This window comes from Microtus ochrogaster, chromosome 7 (assembly GCF_000317375.1).
Source record: "Microtus ochrogaster isolate Prairie Vole_2 chromosome 7, MicOch1.0, whole genome shotgun sequence".
Taxonomy (NCBI): Eukaryota; Metazoa; Chordata; class Mammalia; order Rodentia; family Cricetidae; genus Microtus; species Microtus ochrogaster.
In genome coordinates this window covers 72986341-73002839 of record NC_022014.1, presented here as the reverse complement: position 1 = coordinate 73002839, position 16499 = coordinate 72986341, and the positions used below count along the sequence as shown (strand labels likewise).

General features: G+C 41.0%; 1 long non-coding RNA gene across 1 annotated transcript; it reads left to right on the top strand.

The window, feature by feature from the left end:
- Nucleotides 1-718: 718 nt before the first annotated feature.
- Nucleotides 719-3100, top strand: LOC113456348. Its single transcript, XR_003377171.1, has 3 exons — nt 719-917; nt 1836-2049; nt 2553-3100. It is a non-coding gene; the product is annotated as an uncharacterized LOC113456348 (long non-coding RNA).
- The last annotated feature ends 13399 nt before the right edge of the window (nt 3101-16499 follow it).

Here is a 16499-nt window from a genome sequence, read left to right as displayed (position 1 = left end):
CCAGAAGTGGGAAAGCTATGCCACTTAAGTTGGCAATGGGGAAGTCAGACACATAACGGACAAGCAACCACTTGAAAAAGGATAAAATATGTGGAAGAGAGAAAGGGGAGGCTTTAGGGGAAGAGTGGGGAAAGGGCTAGGGAAGCGCAAAGTGTCAAAGAAAGCCTGCTTAGAAAAGAAAAAGGAGAAAAAGTGAAGTCGCATTTTCCCAAATATGCCATAAAATCAAGTCAATTTTTGAATCTACAAAGATGCCGTCCAATAGCTACTCTCCTAGGGTCGGGAATTAAGGGAAGAAAAGGTACAGTATCTCATTGAAGGACTAATTATCCTGCCTACTTCATTAGCCTGAATTAAGGACACCTCCCTGCCCTCTCCCTCATTCTAATGATAGTCTGTTGACCAGTCCAACTGTAGTGGTAGGTCTCCACCAAGGCCAGGGATTCTAGTCTCATGACCGAAGAGATTTTCTCCCAGGAAACTTTGCCACTATCCTAACATCGACCCTCTGAAGGTATAACACTAAAATCACTTAATAATCAGAGCAAAGCCTCCCAAATACTTTTGGCATCTTTGGCCTCCGGTAAGGCTGCCAAGAGGCATGAGAACATTTTTGGCTTTAAGTCAAGAAAGAATCTGGTTGCTTAATCTACCCATTGTGCAATTTGTTTGTTACTGGTGACGGCCGCATTGCTTTTTAACAGGGCATGGTACTTTTGCAGAAGTACGTCCTTAATTTGTTCCTCACAATCCTCTTGTGTAGGAGGGAGGAAGGTAGGATTATTCCCATTCGTAGACTAACTGTTTCATCAACTGAACAGCTGCACCATTCAGGGAACCAGATGAGGCTCCAGGGAGTTAATGGTAACAGAGTAACTCTGGCCCTCACAGAGTCTAATGGAAAAGGCAGATGTCCGGTGAGTTACCCTGAGTCTCAGAAGATTACGTGTATGGGGAGGCTGACAGACAAGGAAACAGGACTCCATGAGGGGTAGTGATTTACAAGGGGCCAGAAGATAGCCAACTGACAGCCATAATTGTGCAAGTGTGTGTTTGCATGTATGTGTTCCTGTGTGTGCCTGTGTTCCTGTGTGTGTGTCTGTGTATGTGCGTGTGTGTGTGTGTGTGTGTGTGTGTGTGTGTGTGTGTGTGTGTGTATGTAGGTGCATGGAAAGGCCAGAGGTTGATGCCAAGTATCTTCTTTAGTTGCTCTCCACCTCAAATTTGAGACAGGGTCTCTCACTGACCCTGGTACTCACCAATTCTGCTAGACTGCTGAGTCTATGAATCCCAAGGATCTATCTGTCTCTGCCTCCCCAGCGTTAGGATTGCAGCAGCTACTCCTGACATTTTATCAGGGTCGTGGGGATCAAATTCAGGTCCTCATGATTTTGAGGTAAGTATTTTACTGACTGGACCATCCCTCAAACCCCAATAGCCATATCTTTAGAAAGCAGTTAGAAAACTGAATTGACTTCGTCCAATTTAGAAAGATAGAATGATCTTAGTATGAATATCTAAAAAGTTATCATGAGATAGAAAGTATAAAGCTTAGATACATTGCTGAGCAACTGCAAGAGAATGATCTAAATGCCCAGTGGGTTAGATGCACCCTGTGAGGTTCAGGTGAAAAGGCAATGATTTCGAATTTCTCCAGGGCCATTCACACACAGAGATGCATTAATATCAGTATCAAAGTTCAAGGTACAAACTTTGTGTCAGACAGACCATTCACGGCAAGACTCTTACCACTTACCACCACCACTCCCTATGAGACAAGTTTTCTGGGACAGGTGACTTAATCTCTCTGAGTACCAAGTCCTTCATTTTCACAGGACCTGTCTCGAATGCTGGCTGTGGAATTCTGTAAAGAGGCGCATGCCATCTGGTTTGCTAACCGACCCACCAAGCACCGTGTCTATTAGAAGAATGGACAGATGTGAATGTACAGAACTCATGAAATATTGTCATCAGCCACACAACTGAAGAGGCAATCTCCCCTATGCTTGGGAGGCTGCCCCGGAGCCACATGGACATGGGATCGCCGTGGTAAGGTTCACAGACAGATGTTGAGATGTTGTTTCTAACTGTGGCCAGGAAGATAATGGGAATGACTTCCATGCTGGGAGAATGTTTGAACCAAATGTTCTCAAATGTCCTATCCAACTTTTAAATTCCACGAGAATAAGAAAAGCCAAATGGTTGGATTGTAGGAGTCAGGAAGTTTCTGTTCCTCTGAGGCAGCAGGAAAGGTCATAGAGCTACAGCCTTGAAAGCGGGTCTTTCTAGAAGCATGGTCCTCCCCATCTCAACCCATCCTGTTATTTATGGTCACAGAAGAGTCCTTTGTTCTTGTACCCTTCTCCACAGGAACCTGAGAACAGAACACGTTCTAACATTCCAGAACGCACATAGATGTGTTGGGGTTAGGGTGGGCTGGTGGCTGCTATTTGTTCCCTTTTCCCCCAAAACTTTTCATAAAAATACCCCCAAGGAGAGCAAAGAATTTCCATAATATGGAAAGTGTTTTCTAATAGTTGGTTTTCATCCAGTTCTCTTTCAGATCTTAAACCTCATGTGGAAAACAGCAAGATCTTGTTCTGTGGAGACGCAGAAATAAGTTTTCAGATTGTGCCACCTTCTGGTAGAATCTGGAAAACAACTTGACAGGTTTCTTCCTTTTAGCTCACCGTCACCCCAGGAAAGTGGAGCAGGAGATGTCTTTCTTCCCAGAATTTGACCCTAGCTTCTGTGGAGAAAGCAGCTCAAATTGCATTTAAATAAAACCAGAACCCTGTCCCATTTCACGAAGCAGCATGCGTCCCTGCTAAAGGGCAAGTGCTGGTTTAGATCAGATATAGGCTCAACCTCTAGCTGCCAACGTCACTAGGCACTTAAGTCATTTTCTTTTTAATTTTCTGAATCACTCAAAACTACTTCTGTGACGTGGAGGCACCTACTTTAAACCCCCCAAACGACGACTAACTGCCCTTTTCTCATCTGTCAAAACTGGGTACTTAAAAATTCCAAATGTGCACCTAAGAGAAAAAGTTCCTCCTTAAAATTCCTTAATTGTATGCTCTGCCATTTATATGTAGTTCAGCAGATTATAATCGTTTTGAAGGTCATCCTTCTCCAGCTGCGTCTAGCTGCAGCGCTGTGCCCTGCCCTCCAGCCCACACTCCAGGGGTCCTGCTGCACTCTGCTAGCTGTCTCTCAGGCTGATCCCATTGCTGCCTACCTGGATAACAAATGAAACAGCCTGCTCTTCCTGGGTTCTCACTGGCATTCCAGTCTGCAGGACCCCCAGCTTCACCTCCATATCAGCAGGAAGAAACCATGATCCATTTCTACACCTCTATGTCACTCCCCACTTTTTTTCTATACAGAACTCTACAGCCCTGGGGTGGGACTGCCTTTAAAAAAAAAAAGTTCTATTACTAATTATATAACTTCTGCCCATAATTCTAAAATGTGTGTACTATCAATCTACTTATGTACTTTTGACTATTGTTCTGTTATGAACATCTTGCTATGTATACTTTGAGGGAAGTTGGTGCTGCCCTCTCATAGCCAAAATGTTTTATTATTACTTTGCTTACAAATTTGAATATTAGTTCAACTTTATCCACAGCCTTGGTCCCACAGGTGCACACCACTAATTCAGGCAAACTCTTTATCTAACAATGCTTCATTAAAATACAAATTGATCATATTAATACAACTAACCAAAGACTAATAGATAAAACTAACATTCTAAACTTAATCATTATTTTTAATAACTCAAAATCATAATATTCAAACACAACCACATCATGCCATACTATTATAGATTTCTATATTACTTTTCTATATATCAAAAATATTAAAAATCATTTACAATCATATCTACAAGGTGTTTAAAATAGTTCTCAACTTGCCATCAATATAAATTATCATTTATTGATTATATATAGATTACTGATCATAATATTTATTATTGATTATAAATCATTGATAAATATTGACTACATATCAATATAAATCATTATTAATTTCAAAATCATTATTGTTCTTATTAGTTATGAATGCTCAGCCTTGTCATATGCTTCTCCCACTAACTCTTATAACTTAACCTGTTTCTCTTCATCTGTGCTTTGTCTCAGGCCTTTTTTACCTTTTTTTTCCTTCTGTAAATCTTACTTTCACTGCGTCCATGTCTGGCTGGCTGGTGGCTGCATGGTTTCTGGCACAGGCATGTTCCTTTCTCCCTCATCCTCCCCTCTTTCTTCTCTCTCTATCTCAAACCTAGATTTCTCCTCCTATTTATTCTTTCTGCCCAGCAGCTCTGTCTATCCCTTTCTTGCCTAGCTATTGACTATTCAACTTTTTTATTAGACCAGTCAGGTACCTTAGGCAGGCAAGGTGTATGTAACACACTTTATATTGTCAACAAAGGCAGCATAAACAAATGTAACACATTTTTACATAGCTAAAGTGATATTCCACAACATTTCCCCCTTTTTGTCTAAATAAAAAAGGAAGGGTTTTAATTTTAACATAGTAAGACTATATATAATAAGAACAATATCAAGTAAGAATTATATTTACAATATCTAGTCCATTTGTATTTGGCAACTTCAGAGAAAATTCTTCATTATTAAACATATCTAGGTGAGTCCAAAGTTTTGTACCTAATTTACCTTTTATCATAACTCAAGAAAACCATGACTATTATTATCTAGTCTTCACTTGCATCAAAAGCACCAGAATACATTACCTGAGTAAACAGGAAGTACAGTGCAGTACAGTATTGGCAGCTGACTCCACCCAGCCAGGGTCCACAAAAGCCAAGCTTTATTCCCCGAACCTGGCAAGAGCTTTCTTCAGCTGAGAACTGTGTCTAACTGCCGCAGCTCTAGGAAGCTGGTGCCCTGCACTGTGGCAAGTGTTTTTACTTACTTTTTGTTTCTTTTTAACATACTGATTTTTTTCAGCTATCTCAGGCCTTATGTGAAAATATGGGCCCCACATTGGAATACCAAATGTACCAGGCTTTTTCTTTTGGGCCACCAGCCACCTCCCAAATCATGAGACAGAGACTTCTTATTAGTTGTGAAATCTTAGCCTTATCTTATGCTAGTCCCACTAGCTCTTATAACTTAACCCATTTCTCTCTCTGTTTTGCTTCCAAGCTTTTTGCCTTTCTTTCTTTCTTTCTTTCTTTCTTCCTTCCTTCCTTTCTTTCTTTCTTTCTTTCTTTCTTTCTTTCTTTCTGTATATTTCACTACTTCTACAGGCTAGCTGACTGGTGGCTGCCTGACTTCTGGCCGAGGACGTGTCCCTCTCTTTCTCCCTAGTTCTCCCCTCCTTTTCTCTTTCCCCCAAGCCTGTATTTCTCCTATTTATCCTCTGTTCACTAGCCCGGCCTATCCCTCTCCCACATAGCTGTAGGCTGTTCAGCTTTTTATTAGACCAATTAGGTGCCTTACCCAGGCAAAACAAAAAGAATGTAACACATCTTTACATTGTTAACAAAGGCGCTAGAAACAAATGTAACATGCCTTCACACAATTAAACATAAACAAATGTAACACATCTTTACAAAGTTAAAGTGATATTCCATGGCGGAAGACAGCTTCCTTGTCCCAGGCTCCTGAATGTTTATTTGAAATTTCCTCTATAACTCCTTGTCCTAAGACAAAGTGATTCCCTAACTCTGTGACAGGAAGAAAGGAAAACAACAGACAGCTAAGGATATTACAAACACTGCACCCATTTCCAACAGAAGTAACTGTTGTCTGCCCCAGGCTATTGAAAATGTCTGTGGCAGGAATGAGAAACAGGAGGCTCCTCTGCAGAAAACTCTGCTCTGACTGGGGACTTTCAATCAGGAGTCCACAGATCCACAAATGTCTCATCAGGACTTCCCTAGTCATTTCTGCCATACAAGCATGAGGACCTGAGTTTGAGTCCCAGAAACCACACACACATGCACATGCACACACACGCACATACACACAAGCACATGCACACACACACACACACACACACACACACAAACACACACAATAGATTTGGTGGTATATAATTGCGATCTAACTGGCCTGTCAACTTTGCAGAATAGGGGAACTCCAGACCAGTAAGAGACTCTGACTGAAAAAGAACAAGGGCTTCTGAAAACAACACTTGAGGTTGACCTCTGGTGTACACACAAACACATACACAAAGCTTCGGAGGCCAAGGAATACCTTTGTAGAGCCATGTAAAAAGCATCTCAAGATGTTACTGCCCTGTGGGCCACAATAGAGAAAACTTTCCTTATAAAAGAGGAGAGAGATTCTTATTGTTGATTGGACCATGTCCTAGAGACAGGTCTCAGCACAGAAACCAATGCATAGAAAATGGTCCCTTGGTGAAATCAGGGAGCACATTGACCCAACAGGTTCATGAGGTGCTGAGCATCCATCTGTATCTCACCACTACTCTACAATGACCACTACCTAAACCACAGGAAAGACAGTAAAGCTTGTGACTGAAGTAGAAGCAACAACAACAATGAAAACTCTCTGTACATCATTTAGGAAGTGAATCAAGAGAATGACATTTAAAGAGCTGAATTCTGACTTGACTATGGCTTCCACCAGATCCCATGGGTCTCCTGCTCTACAAATCTCTCTCCCAGCAAGACTTGAATTTTTCTTTTCTTTTCCTTAGCAAGAATGCATGGACAGGGTAACTTTCACAGACCCCTTCAGCTTAAGGGTTCTAGCTGTCATGAACAGTAAGCAAGAAATTCACTAGGATCTCTTCTTCACTGCCTCTCCTGAAATTTTAAACTTGTTAAGAATAATTTTGTAGCCAGGCGGTGGTGGCACACGCCTTTAATCCCAGCACTTGGGAGGCAGAGGCAGGCAGATCTCTGTGAGTTAGAGGCCAGCCTGGTCTACAAGAGCTAGTTCCAGGACAGGAACCAAAAGCTACGGAGAAACCCTGTCTCGAAAAATCAAAAAAAAAAAGAATAATTTTGTAGAATTTCTCTCCCTACATTATATTTCTGGATTGTTGTCTGAGGACATTGTCTCCTGAGCTGGTGGGAAGGAGAGAGAGGAATTTGGGAGATATAACAATCTTCTGTGGACTCACAAATGGGTTTCTTTACATAAAGTATTAAGGGCTAACTAAACATACCTCATTAGAAATTCATTAGCAGCCGGGCGGTGGTGGCGCACGCCTTTAATCCCAGCACTCGGGAGGCAGAGACAGGCGGATCTCTGTGAGTTCGAGACCAGCCTGGTCTACAGAGCTAGTTCCAGGACAGGCTCCAAAGCCACAGAGAAACCCTGTCTCGAAAAACCAAAAAAAAAAAAAAAAAAGAAAGAAATTCATTAGCATGTCCTCACAAGAGTAGCTGACTGGCCCCATTTCCCCTTCACGTGACCTTTATTCCCCACAAAGGGTTTCTCTGTAAGAATTTGACTCCCTTTATTTTGCTATTTCAAGAGGAAAACAGATGAAGCACCATGCCCTGTGCCGTGGGTCATGCCATGCCAGAAATGGAGCATGTCCTCCCCTATGTTAGAAGTTACTGAATAGCAAACCATTCACAAATTACATCAGTCATCTTGGCTGTGGTTTTCCAAGCAGTCCAAGTGCTCCTTAGAAACAAACACAGGTTCTAATAATCTTTCAAAATAAAAATACCTGTATGTGTAAGTGTATGCATGTGAGTTTAGTGTTGAGGACGTCCAGGAAAAGACATTAGATCTCCTGGAACTGAGCTTACAGGTAGTGGTGAGCTGACCTAGTGGGTTCCAGAGACTGGACTCAAGTCTTCCGGAAGCACAGCAAGTGCTCTTAACCATGGAGCTGCATATGAATGCTGTTAAGGGTTAAACCTGTCTCCCTGGAGAAATTCATTATAGAGAGTATAGAGGTGAGATACAGGACCATGGAGACCAGAAAGCAGGCCATAAAGATCAGAGGACCATGGAGGTAAGGTGCAGCCACAGATAGGAACATCTCTCCAGGTCACTTGTGTTCACTGCTAATGTAACTCTCACAGCATATATTATACAACACACAGTAACTATATCTATATAGTTACTATTTATATCTATATCTATAGATAGATGACAGGTAGATGATAGATAGATAGATAGATAGATAGATAGATAGATAGATAGATGATAGATAGGTAGATAGATAGATAGATAGATAGATAGATAGATAGATAGATAGATGACAAAGAGATAGATGATAGATAATAGGTAGGTAGGTAAAGGGATTAAAGGTAGGTAGGTAGATAAAGACAGACAGATAAATAGATAATAGACACAGACAGATGATAGATAGAAGATAGATTGACAGATGATAGATGATTGCTAGATAGATTTTAGATAGATAGATAGATAGATAGATAGATAGATAGATAGATAGATAGATAGATAGATAGATAGTGAAAACATTTTAGGCAAGGAGAAATACTGCCCTCTACAGGACATATGAATGTCTTTTCTCTTTTTTCTTTATTTTCTTTTGGTTTTTTGAGACAGGATTTCTCTGTAGCTTTAGAGTCTGTCCTGGAACTAGCTCTTGTAGACGAGGCTGGCCTCGAACTTACAGAAATCCCCCTGCCTCTGCCTCCAGAGTGCTTAGATTAAAGGCATGCACCACCATTACCTGGCTGAATTAATGTCTTCTAAGTGATCACTCCCAAGCACAGCATATTCATTTTGTTCTCTTTTTTCTTTTATTTTTTTATTTTAATTCATAAAGTAGTCAATTATCTTTCTAGTAGGGTGTGTGTGTGTGTGCGTGTGTGTGTGTGTGTGTGTGTGTGTGTGTGTGTGAATGTGCTTGTATGTGGAGGCCAGAGGTCCTCCTTGGGTACGGTTTCACCTCAGGTGACATTCATCTTCTTTGTTTGTTTGTTTACTTGTTTAGTACTTATTTAGTTTTATTTAATTACAAATCTTGGTTAATATTAAATAGGGTCAAAATAAATAAATAAATCTCCTTAGCCCCATGTCCTGTCTGCCAAGAATTGAGGAGCTCACAGCCTCCACCATGAGCCGTCCCGCCACCGTACTCCATTACCCAGGCTTGGGAGGCTATGGGGTGGGCTGAACCCTCTGAGACAGTGACCCAAAACAAAAGGAGAGATCCTTTCTTTCTCTTATCGGGCCACAGCAAAGAGGAAAGCAACGAACGCACACAGATTCATCAGCTTCGGATCAAAGAAAGACGCTGCACGTGTGCGGCCCGTGGGCGGGTCAGAAATGAGCAGAGTCCTGAGTTTGACGCTCAGCATCCTTATCAGCTGGTTTACAACTGATCGCCTATTACTCCAGTTCCAGATCCGATGCCTCTGGCCTCTGAGGACACCCATACTCACATACACATACCCACACACAGACATGTGCGAGTAAGTAAAAATATCAAAAATTAAAAAAAAACAACAACCTGTAATCCTAGTAGGAACTTACATTGCAGTCCACCAGGCAGTCCCACCAATTTCAGGCCTGCTTGTACCCACATATGCTTGAGGTGCTTCCTTTAGGCAACTCTCCGATTGGTTCTGTATCTCTGGAGATCCCTGAGTGATGTGCCAAATCTTACTGAAATCAACTCCGGATGCCACAGACTCTCTTGGGCCCCACTTCCCTGCTTTCTAGTTACAAAAGTGAGCCAGTCCCAATCACCCATAACAAAGAGGAGCCTGCAGTAATCATATCAGACACACAGGGGCGCTCCTGTTCTATCCCAGTGAGCCATGCTTCTTGGCTATAAAACCTGATCCAGAGAAGGGTTTGCTGAGGTTTGCTGGGGTTTCAGAGGCTGGTCCCTGACTCAGCAATAAAAAAAAAGCAGGCCAGAAACTCGCGGTTTAAACAAAGGAGATTGCCCAGGGCCAGCAGACACAAGCTTACAGTCTCTGTGGTCTAGAGGAGTAACTGTTTAGATGCGGCTTTCCTTGCATGGGCTAAAAGAAGTCCCACAAAACGCCCCAGTGAAGAGCGGAAACTTCTGGAGCAGCAGAAAAGTAGGGGTGTGCTTGGTGAGGGTTGGCTATCCCCTTTCTCTTATTCGCTCCACAATAAAAGACAACTGTTCCTTGCTGTGCTTACTTTCTTTCCACACTGTCGAGATTGCTCTAGAGTGACTGAGACCACCATAGCCTCAAGATGCAGCCTGTCGGTTTGCATGTTTTTGCACACCGGACGTGACTCACACTGCGCCCAGGACTTCTGCTGCCCACAATCCTGGACAGGATCTGTCTGTGCTTCCGTGCAACCACTTGGGCGGTCAGAACTGTACCCTGTCATTGAGCTGTGAACTTAGCCACGGGTCTCGAAACTTCTTAATTCACAGGTTTCTCTAAGTCTTGTGATTTCTGTAACAAAAGTTTCAAATGCCTTCACTCTTTAAATTTCCTCTTTTGTATGACGAAACAGAACCAGATACACGGAGTAATGTCAACATCGGAGTAAAAAGCCATGGCTCCTGAGACTGAGCGGATGGCTTAGTAAGTTAAATATTTGCTGCTCGACTACACAGACCTGAGTTTGGATCTCCAGGCGTGGCCCTGGAAGCCTGGGGATGTGTTGGGATGGGGGTGCAGACTAGAGGGTCCCTGAATCTTCTATCCAGCCAGGTTAACCAACCTGGTTAACAGTGGCTTTCAGGCTCAGTGGGAGACCCTGTTTCAAATAACAAATAACAAGGTGGACCAGAGGCATATCTTGCCACACCAGCCTGAGTGACCATCTTGGAAGGCCAGAGCCAAAGATCAGGGAGCACCAGGGCTAAACAGTGTCTTCAGGATATGAATGGGCAGCTGCCCTCGTGACGTCATAACAGCTATGACTGCCCGCACGAGACCTTTATAAGGTTAATCCAATTAACATTCTAGCACTGAGGGGGGAAGGGCTCATGAGGCCCACCCCTATTGACAGTTGATGGCTTCTGAGAGAGGAAGAACCAATCTCGATAGGTTGACTAAATTCCAGTGGTTGGCCTATATCCGAGAGTGTATAAGCAGCACAAACTGTAATCAGTGGGCTGAAAAAGAACCCAAGAAGCTGGGAGGAGTTAGGGGAAGGAGTAAGGGGTGACTATAACCAAAACATTATATGCATGTAGGATTCTAAAAATTAATAAAAGTACTATATTTTTTAAAAGGTAGAATTAAAGGTTAAAACACATTCAATATCAGCCACTGGCCTGCAAGGGCACTAGTGCACACATACATATACATATAGTAAATTCTGTAGAATACTCCCCATTTTAATGACCTTGGAATGGCATGTCCTGTAGCTCCCTTAATCTCTCTCTCTGGCACAGGGTTAGGTTGTGAACCTGGATTAGTCACTTTATATTACAATAAGAAAACACACCCAGACTATAGTTGGTTATAGTCTTTTAAAAGAGGTTTACTTACTGTAACACCAAAGGTTTAATGGCACCTCCGTTGGCTCAGTTCTAGAGAAGGCTCTCTGGGCTACATGGTCATTGGTGAAAGACATTGACAGATGCCTATATAGGAGTCATGGCATCGTAGTCAAGCCAGAGAAAGGCTGGAAGGGTCCAGACTCAGATTTTTATCGTCATTCTTTCTTAAGAACTAAGAGTCTTGCATAAAATCCTCTCTGAGGGCATACTTCCAAGTAGATCTAAGGATTTGCCATGAGATCCTATTCAGTGAAGACCCCACCAGTTCCCCCCATCAACACACTGATGGCAAGGGCACTTATGCTGACCCACAGACTCAAGCTCTTTACAATGAATAAATTTTGTCCATATGCCACAAAGCAGCCTTAAATGCTTGGGACAGGATTCAAGAACTAGGAAAATGAGTTGAATCATACACCAGGTTTATTTTTTTTAATTTATTTATTTATTAAAGATTTCTGTCTCTTCCCCGCCACCGCCTCCCATTTCCCTCCCCCTCCCCCAACCTCATCAGCCCAAAGAGCAATCAGGGTTCCCTGACCTGTGGGAAGTTCAAGGACCGCCCATCCAGGTCTAGTAAGGTGAGCATCTAAACTGCCTAGGCTCCCACAAAGCCAGTACGTGCAGTAGGATCAAAAACCCATTGCCGTTGTTCTTGAGTTCTCAGTAGTCCTCATTGTCCGCTATGTTCAGCGAGTCCGGTTTTATCCTAGGCTTTTTCAGATCCAGGCCAGCTGGCCTTGGTGAGTTCCTGATAGAACATCCCCATTGTCTCAGTGTCAGAATGGCTAAAATCAAAAACACCAATGATAGCCTTTGCTGGAGAGGTTGTGGAGAAAGGGGTACACTCATCCATTGCTGGTGGGAATGCAAACTTGTGCAACCACTTTGGAAAGCAGTGTGGCGGTTTCTCAGGAAATTCGGGATCAACTTACCCCTGGACCCAGCAATACCACTCTTGGGAATATACCCAAGAGAGGCCCTATCATACAACAAAAGTATATGCTCAACTATGTTCATAGCTGCATTGTTTGTAATAGCCAGAACCTGGAAACAACCTAGATGCCCTTCAATGGAAGAATGGATGAAGAAAGTATGGAATATATACATATTAGAGTATTACTCACCAGTAAAAAACAATGACTTCTTGAATTTTGCATGCAAACGGATGGAAATAGAAAACACTATCCTGAGTGAGGTAAGCCAGACCCATACACCAGGTTTAAACAGGGCCAGAGAGAACTCACTAGTGATGTTTTACAAAGATTAACTAAGGTTGTACAAATAGGAGTAACAGGCCCAGATGCTAGATGAGTACTTATTGAATCTCTGGCTTTTGAAAATGCCAACTTAGATTGTGAAAAGATACTTGGTCCTTTAAAGGTTAGATCAGCACCTGTGGGTGAATGGATCCTGCATACAATGAACATTGAGACATTTGACTATAATACTGAATCTTGGGAAGGAGAAGCAACTTCCAAAAATATGAGGAGACATCAAAATGTCAAATGTTTTAATTGTGGTAGAATAGGGCATCTGAGAAGAGATTGTAGACAAGAAATTCCTAGAAATAATGTCTCCTCTGGGAATGGCAAAGATAAAAAGTATCAACATTCTGGATTATGTAGAAGGTGTGACAAAGATCAACATTGGACCAATGAGTGCAGATTAACAAAAGACAGACAACAGAACCAGGTATCGTTGGGAAACTCCTTGGGGAGGCCTCTCTCAGGCCCCCAAGTCAAAAGTGATCAGTCATTCCCAGTCACTGTGGAGGACATTTCTCACCAGGAAAATTTAAAAATCTAGAGCCTTCTCTAAAAAAACCATACTTTTCTGGATGATGGAATAAACAAGGAGGATGAATCAAAAAATCCAGTAGTAAATAGGAAACGTATATACTGGCAGACTGCTATCAATGATCAAAGACCAAAGCTAAGAATGCATATAAATGGCATTGTAATTGTGGGTTTGATAGACACAGGTGCAGACGTGAATATCATTACTCCACAGAATCTTGGCATTTAAATTGGCGTCTTCAAGAGGCAGGTGTTCAATTACTAGGAATTGGAACCCTATCTCAAGTGAAACAAAGCACAAGATGGGTTGAATGCGTAGGGCTAGGTGGGCAGAAAGGAAGGTTGAGTCCATATGAACTTATGGGGTCGTGACCTGCTGCAGCAATGGAATACCCAGATTAACATTCCTTCAGTTTCAGAAACTCATATTTCTGGGAAGGATATTATAAGGTACTATACACAAAAGTTACCAGTCATTCAGGTTGTACAAGAACAGAAAGCAACTAGCAAACAGCTGGTACAGGAGCAACTAGATGCTAAACATATTGAAGAATCAACCAGCCCTTGGAATTCTTCTGTATTTATTGCTTAAAAAAATCTGGTAAATGAAGAATGGTGACAGATCTAAGAGCTGTCAACAAGGTAATTCAACCTATGGGCCTCTACAATCTGGAATTCCTCTGCCTTCTCTATTACCGAAAAGATGGCCTCTTAGAGTTATTTATTTAAAAGATTGTTTCTTCACTATACCTTTACAAGAAAGGGATAGAGAAAAATTGCCTCCACAGTGCCTACTTATAATAATTCTCAGCCTACTAGGAGAAATCACTGTACCATCCCCAACTGGGAATGCTCAATAGCCCCAACCTATGCCTATACTTTGTAAGTCAGCCATTGGAAATAATATGTAAAAATTTCCTAATTTTCTATAATTTACCTTTACATGGATGATATTTTGCTGATTCAAATGTAGATACTTTAGAAAGAATGCTTGAAGAAGTAAAGAAAATTTTGCCAGAATGGGGGTTACAAATTGCTCCTGAAAAAAATATAGAAAGAGATTCTGTCGATTACCTAGGTTATAAAATAGGTTTACAGAAAATCAGAGCACAAAAGTCCCAAATTAGGAGAGACCAATTATGGACTCTTAATGACTTTCAAAGATTGTTAGGAGATATTTTCAGTCTACAACCAGCTGTTGGAATAACACCTGATCTAACAGTTCATTTAAACAAAACCTTAGATGGTGACTAAGGAAACTAACAGCTGAAACAGAAAAGGAATTGATTGTCATTGAAAACAATTACAGAAGGCACAAATATTAATTGCATTCTAGTCATATTGCCTTCCAGAATTTCCCCTACAGGAATTTTAATGCAAAGGGAAGAGATTATCTTAGAATGGATCTTTCCACATAAAGCAAGAAAAAATTAAAAACTTACGTGGAAAAAGTCTCTGAACCGATTATGAAAGGAAGTTTGAGACTTTGTCAACTAACAGGTATAGACCCAGCAGAGATTATAGTGTCTTTCACTACTGATGAAATTAAAAAAATTATGGGAAGACAATGACCTTTGGCAAAAAGCGTGTGCTATTTTTTTTAGGAGAGATTAATAGCAATTATCCCCAAAAGTGATAAAATTAACCTCATAAAGAGAACTACTTGGATCCTTTCCCACATCCTACAAGACACACCAATAACTAGAGCCTATACATTTTATACTGATGCAAATAAATCAGGAAAGGTGAATTACAAATCGGAAGATTTAAGTAAAGTGGAACAAAGTTCTTATAATTCTGTCCAAAAGGCAGAAATATATGCTATTCTCATGGTACAAGGGGATTTTAAAGAAATAATTGACTTCATTATTCATACAGGTTCATTATTTAATCAGGGATAGGCTTTATCCCATATACATAACAAATATCTGATCCCATACAGGTCCGCCAGGTCCTCTAGCACAAGGTAATACAGAAATTGGTTGATTATTGATTGGAAGTATGTTGAAGGCCTCAGAATTTCATAAGAAACATGTCAATAGCTCTTTCTATAACCAAACATCACTAACTGCAGGGACTAACCCAAAGGGTACTCAAAGGAATGAAATCTGGTAGATGAATGTGTTCCACTTTACAGATTTTGGAAAATTAAAATATGTACACTACACCATTGACATTTATTCAGGTTTTCAATGGGCAACTGCTTTGATCTCAGAAAAGGCTGATTCAGTAATCAATCATGCATTTATTAGAAGTTATGGCCATCATGGGTATACCTGCAAAAATAAAGACAGATAATGATCCAGAATATTTCTCTTAAAAAATGAAACTGTTTTTTGCTTATTATAATATAAAGCATACTAAAGGTATACCAAACAACCCTACAGGTCAGAAAGTTATAGAAAGATCAAATCAAAATATAAAGGATATGTTAAAGAAACAGAAAGGGGTGGAAATACCCCCAGAAATAGATTACATAATGCCTTATTGACCTTGAATTTTCTTAACGCTAATGAGAAGGTAACAACAGCAGCAGAGAAACAACGGATAATAGAAAAGTCTTCTGAATTAAATCAGCCAGTGTATTTCAAGGATGTGTTGACCTTACAATGATATCAGGGAAGGGGTTTCACTCTTGTTTCCACAGGAGAAGAAAAGTTATGGATACTATCAAAATTAATAAAAATTCAGTCTGAAAAAGAGAAATCTCTTGAGAAAGAGAAATGACAACTCAACCAAAGAGGTGACAGCCAATCAGATGGTAAGGAATCCTCATAAGGGCTGGGGCAGGTTTCTGTTCTTGTCTTTGTAGAAAAATACTCATCATCAAAAAGTCGATAGACCCTGGACATCTAGATGCCTAAAGAGGAAAAGATAATTATCCAGATAGGATCACTAAGCAAAGACAGTTATGACTTAGGAGGACAGGTCATCTGAGGGTAAGAATCTCTAAACATAAACTAGAATAATAGTCATGACTCACTTAAAAATTAAAGCTAACTTTGGAGCTGGACTTTGCTCTGTACTTCTCTAAATCCAACCATGTTGTTAACACAAAAATTCAGAGTTTCTGTCTCATGTCAGGAGCCATGGTATAGGACAGAAAGAAAAAAGAATTTAGAAAAAAAAATTTACTTTTCTTCATACATATTTTTGTCTCTATTGTACCTTTCATTGAATAAATAGTGCTTAAGCTTTCCACAATGAATGATGAGTTTCAGGGTGTGGCCCCACCAGGAGACAACACCTGGGTTAGGCAAGGCCCCC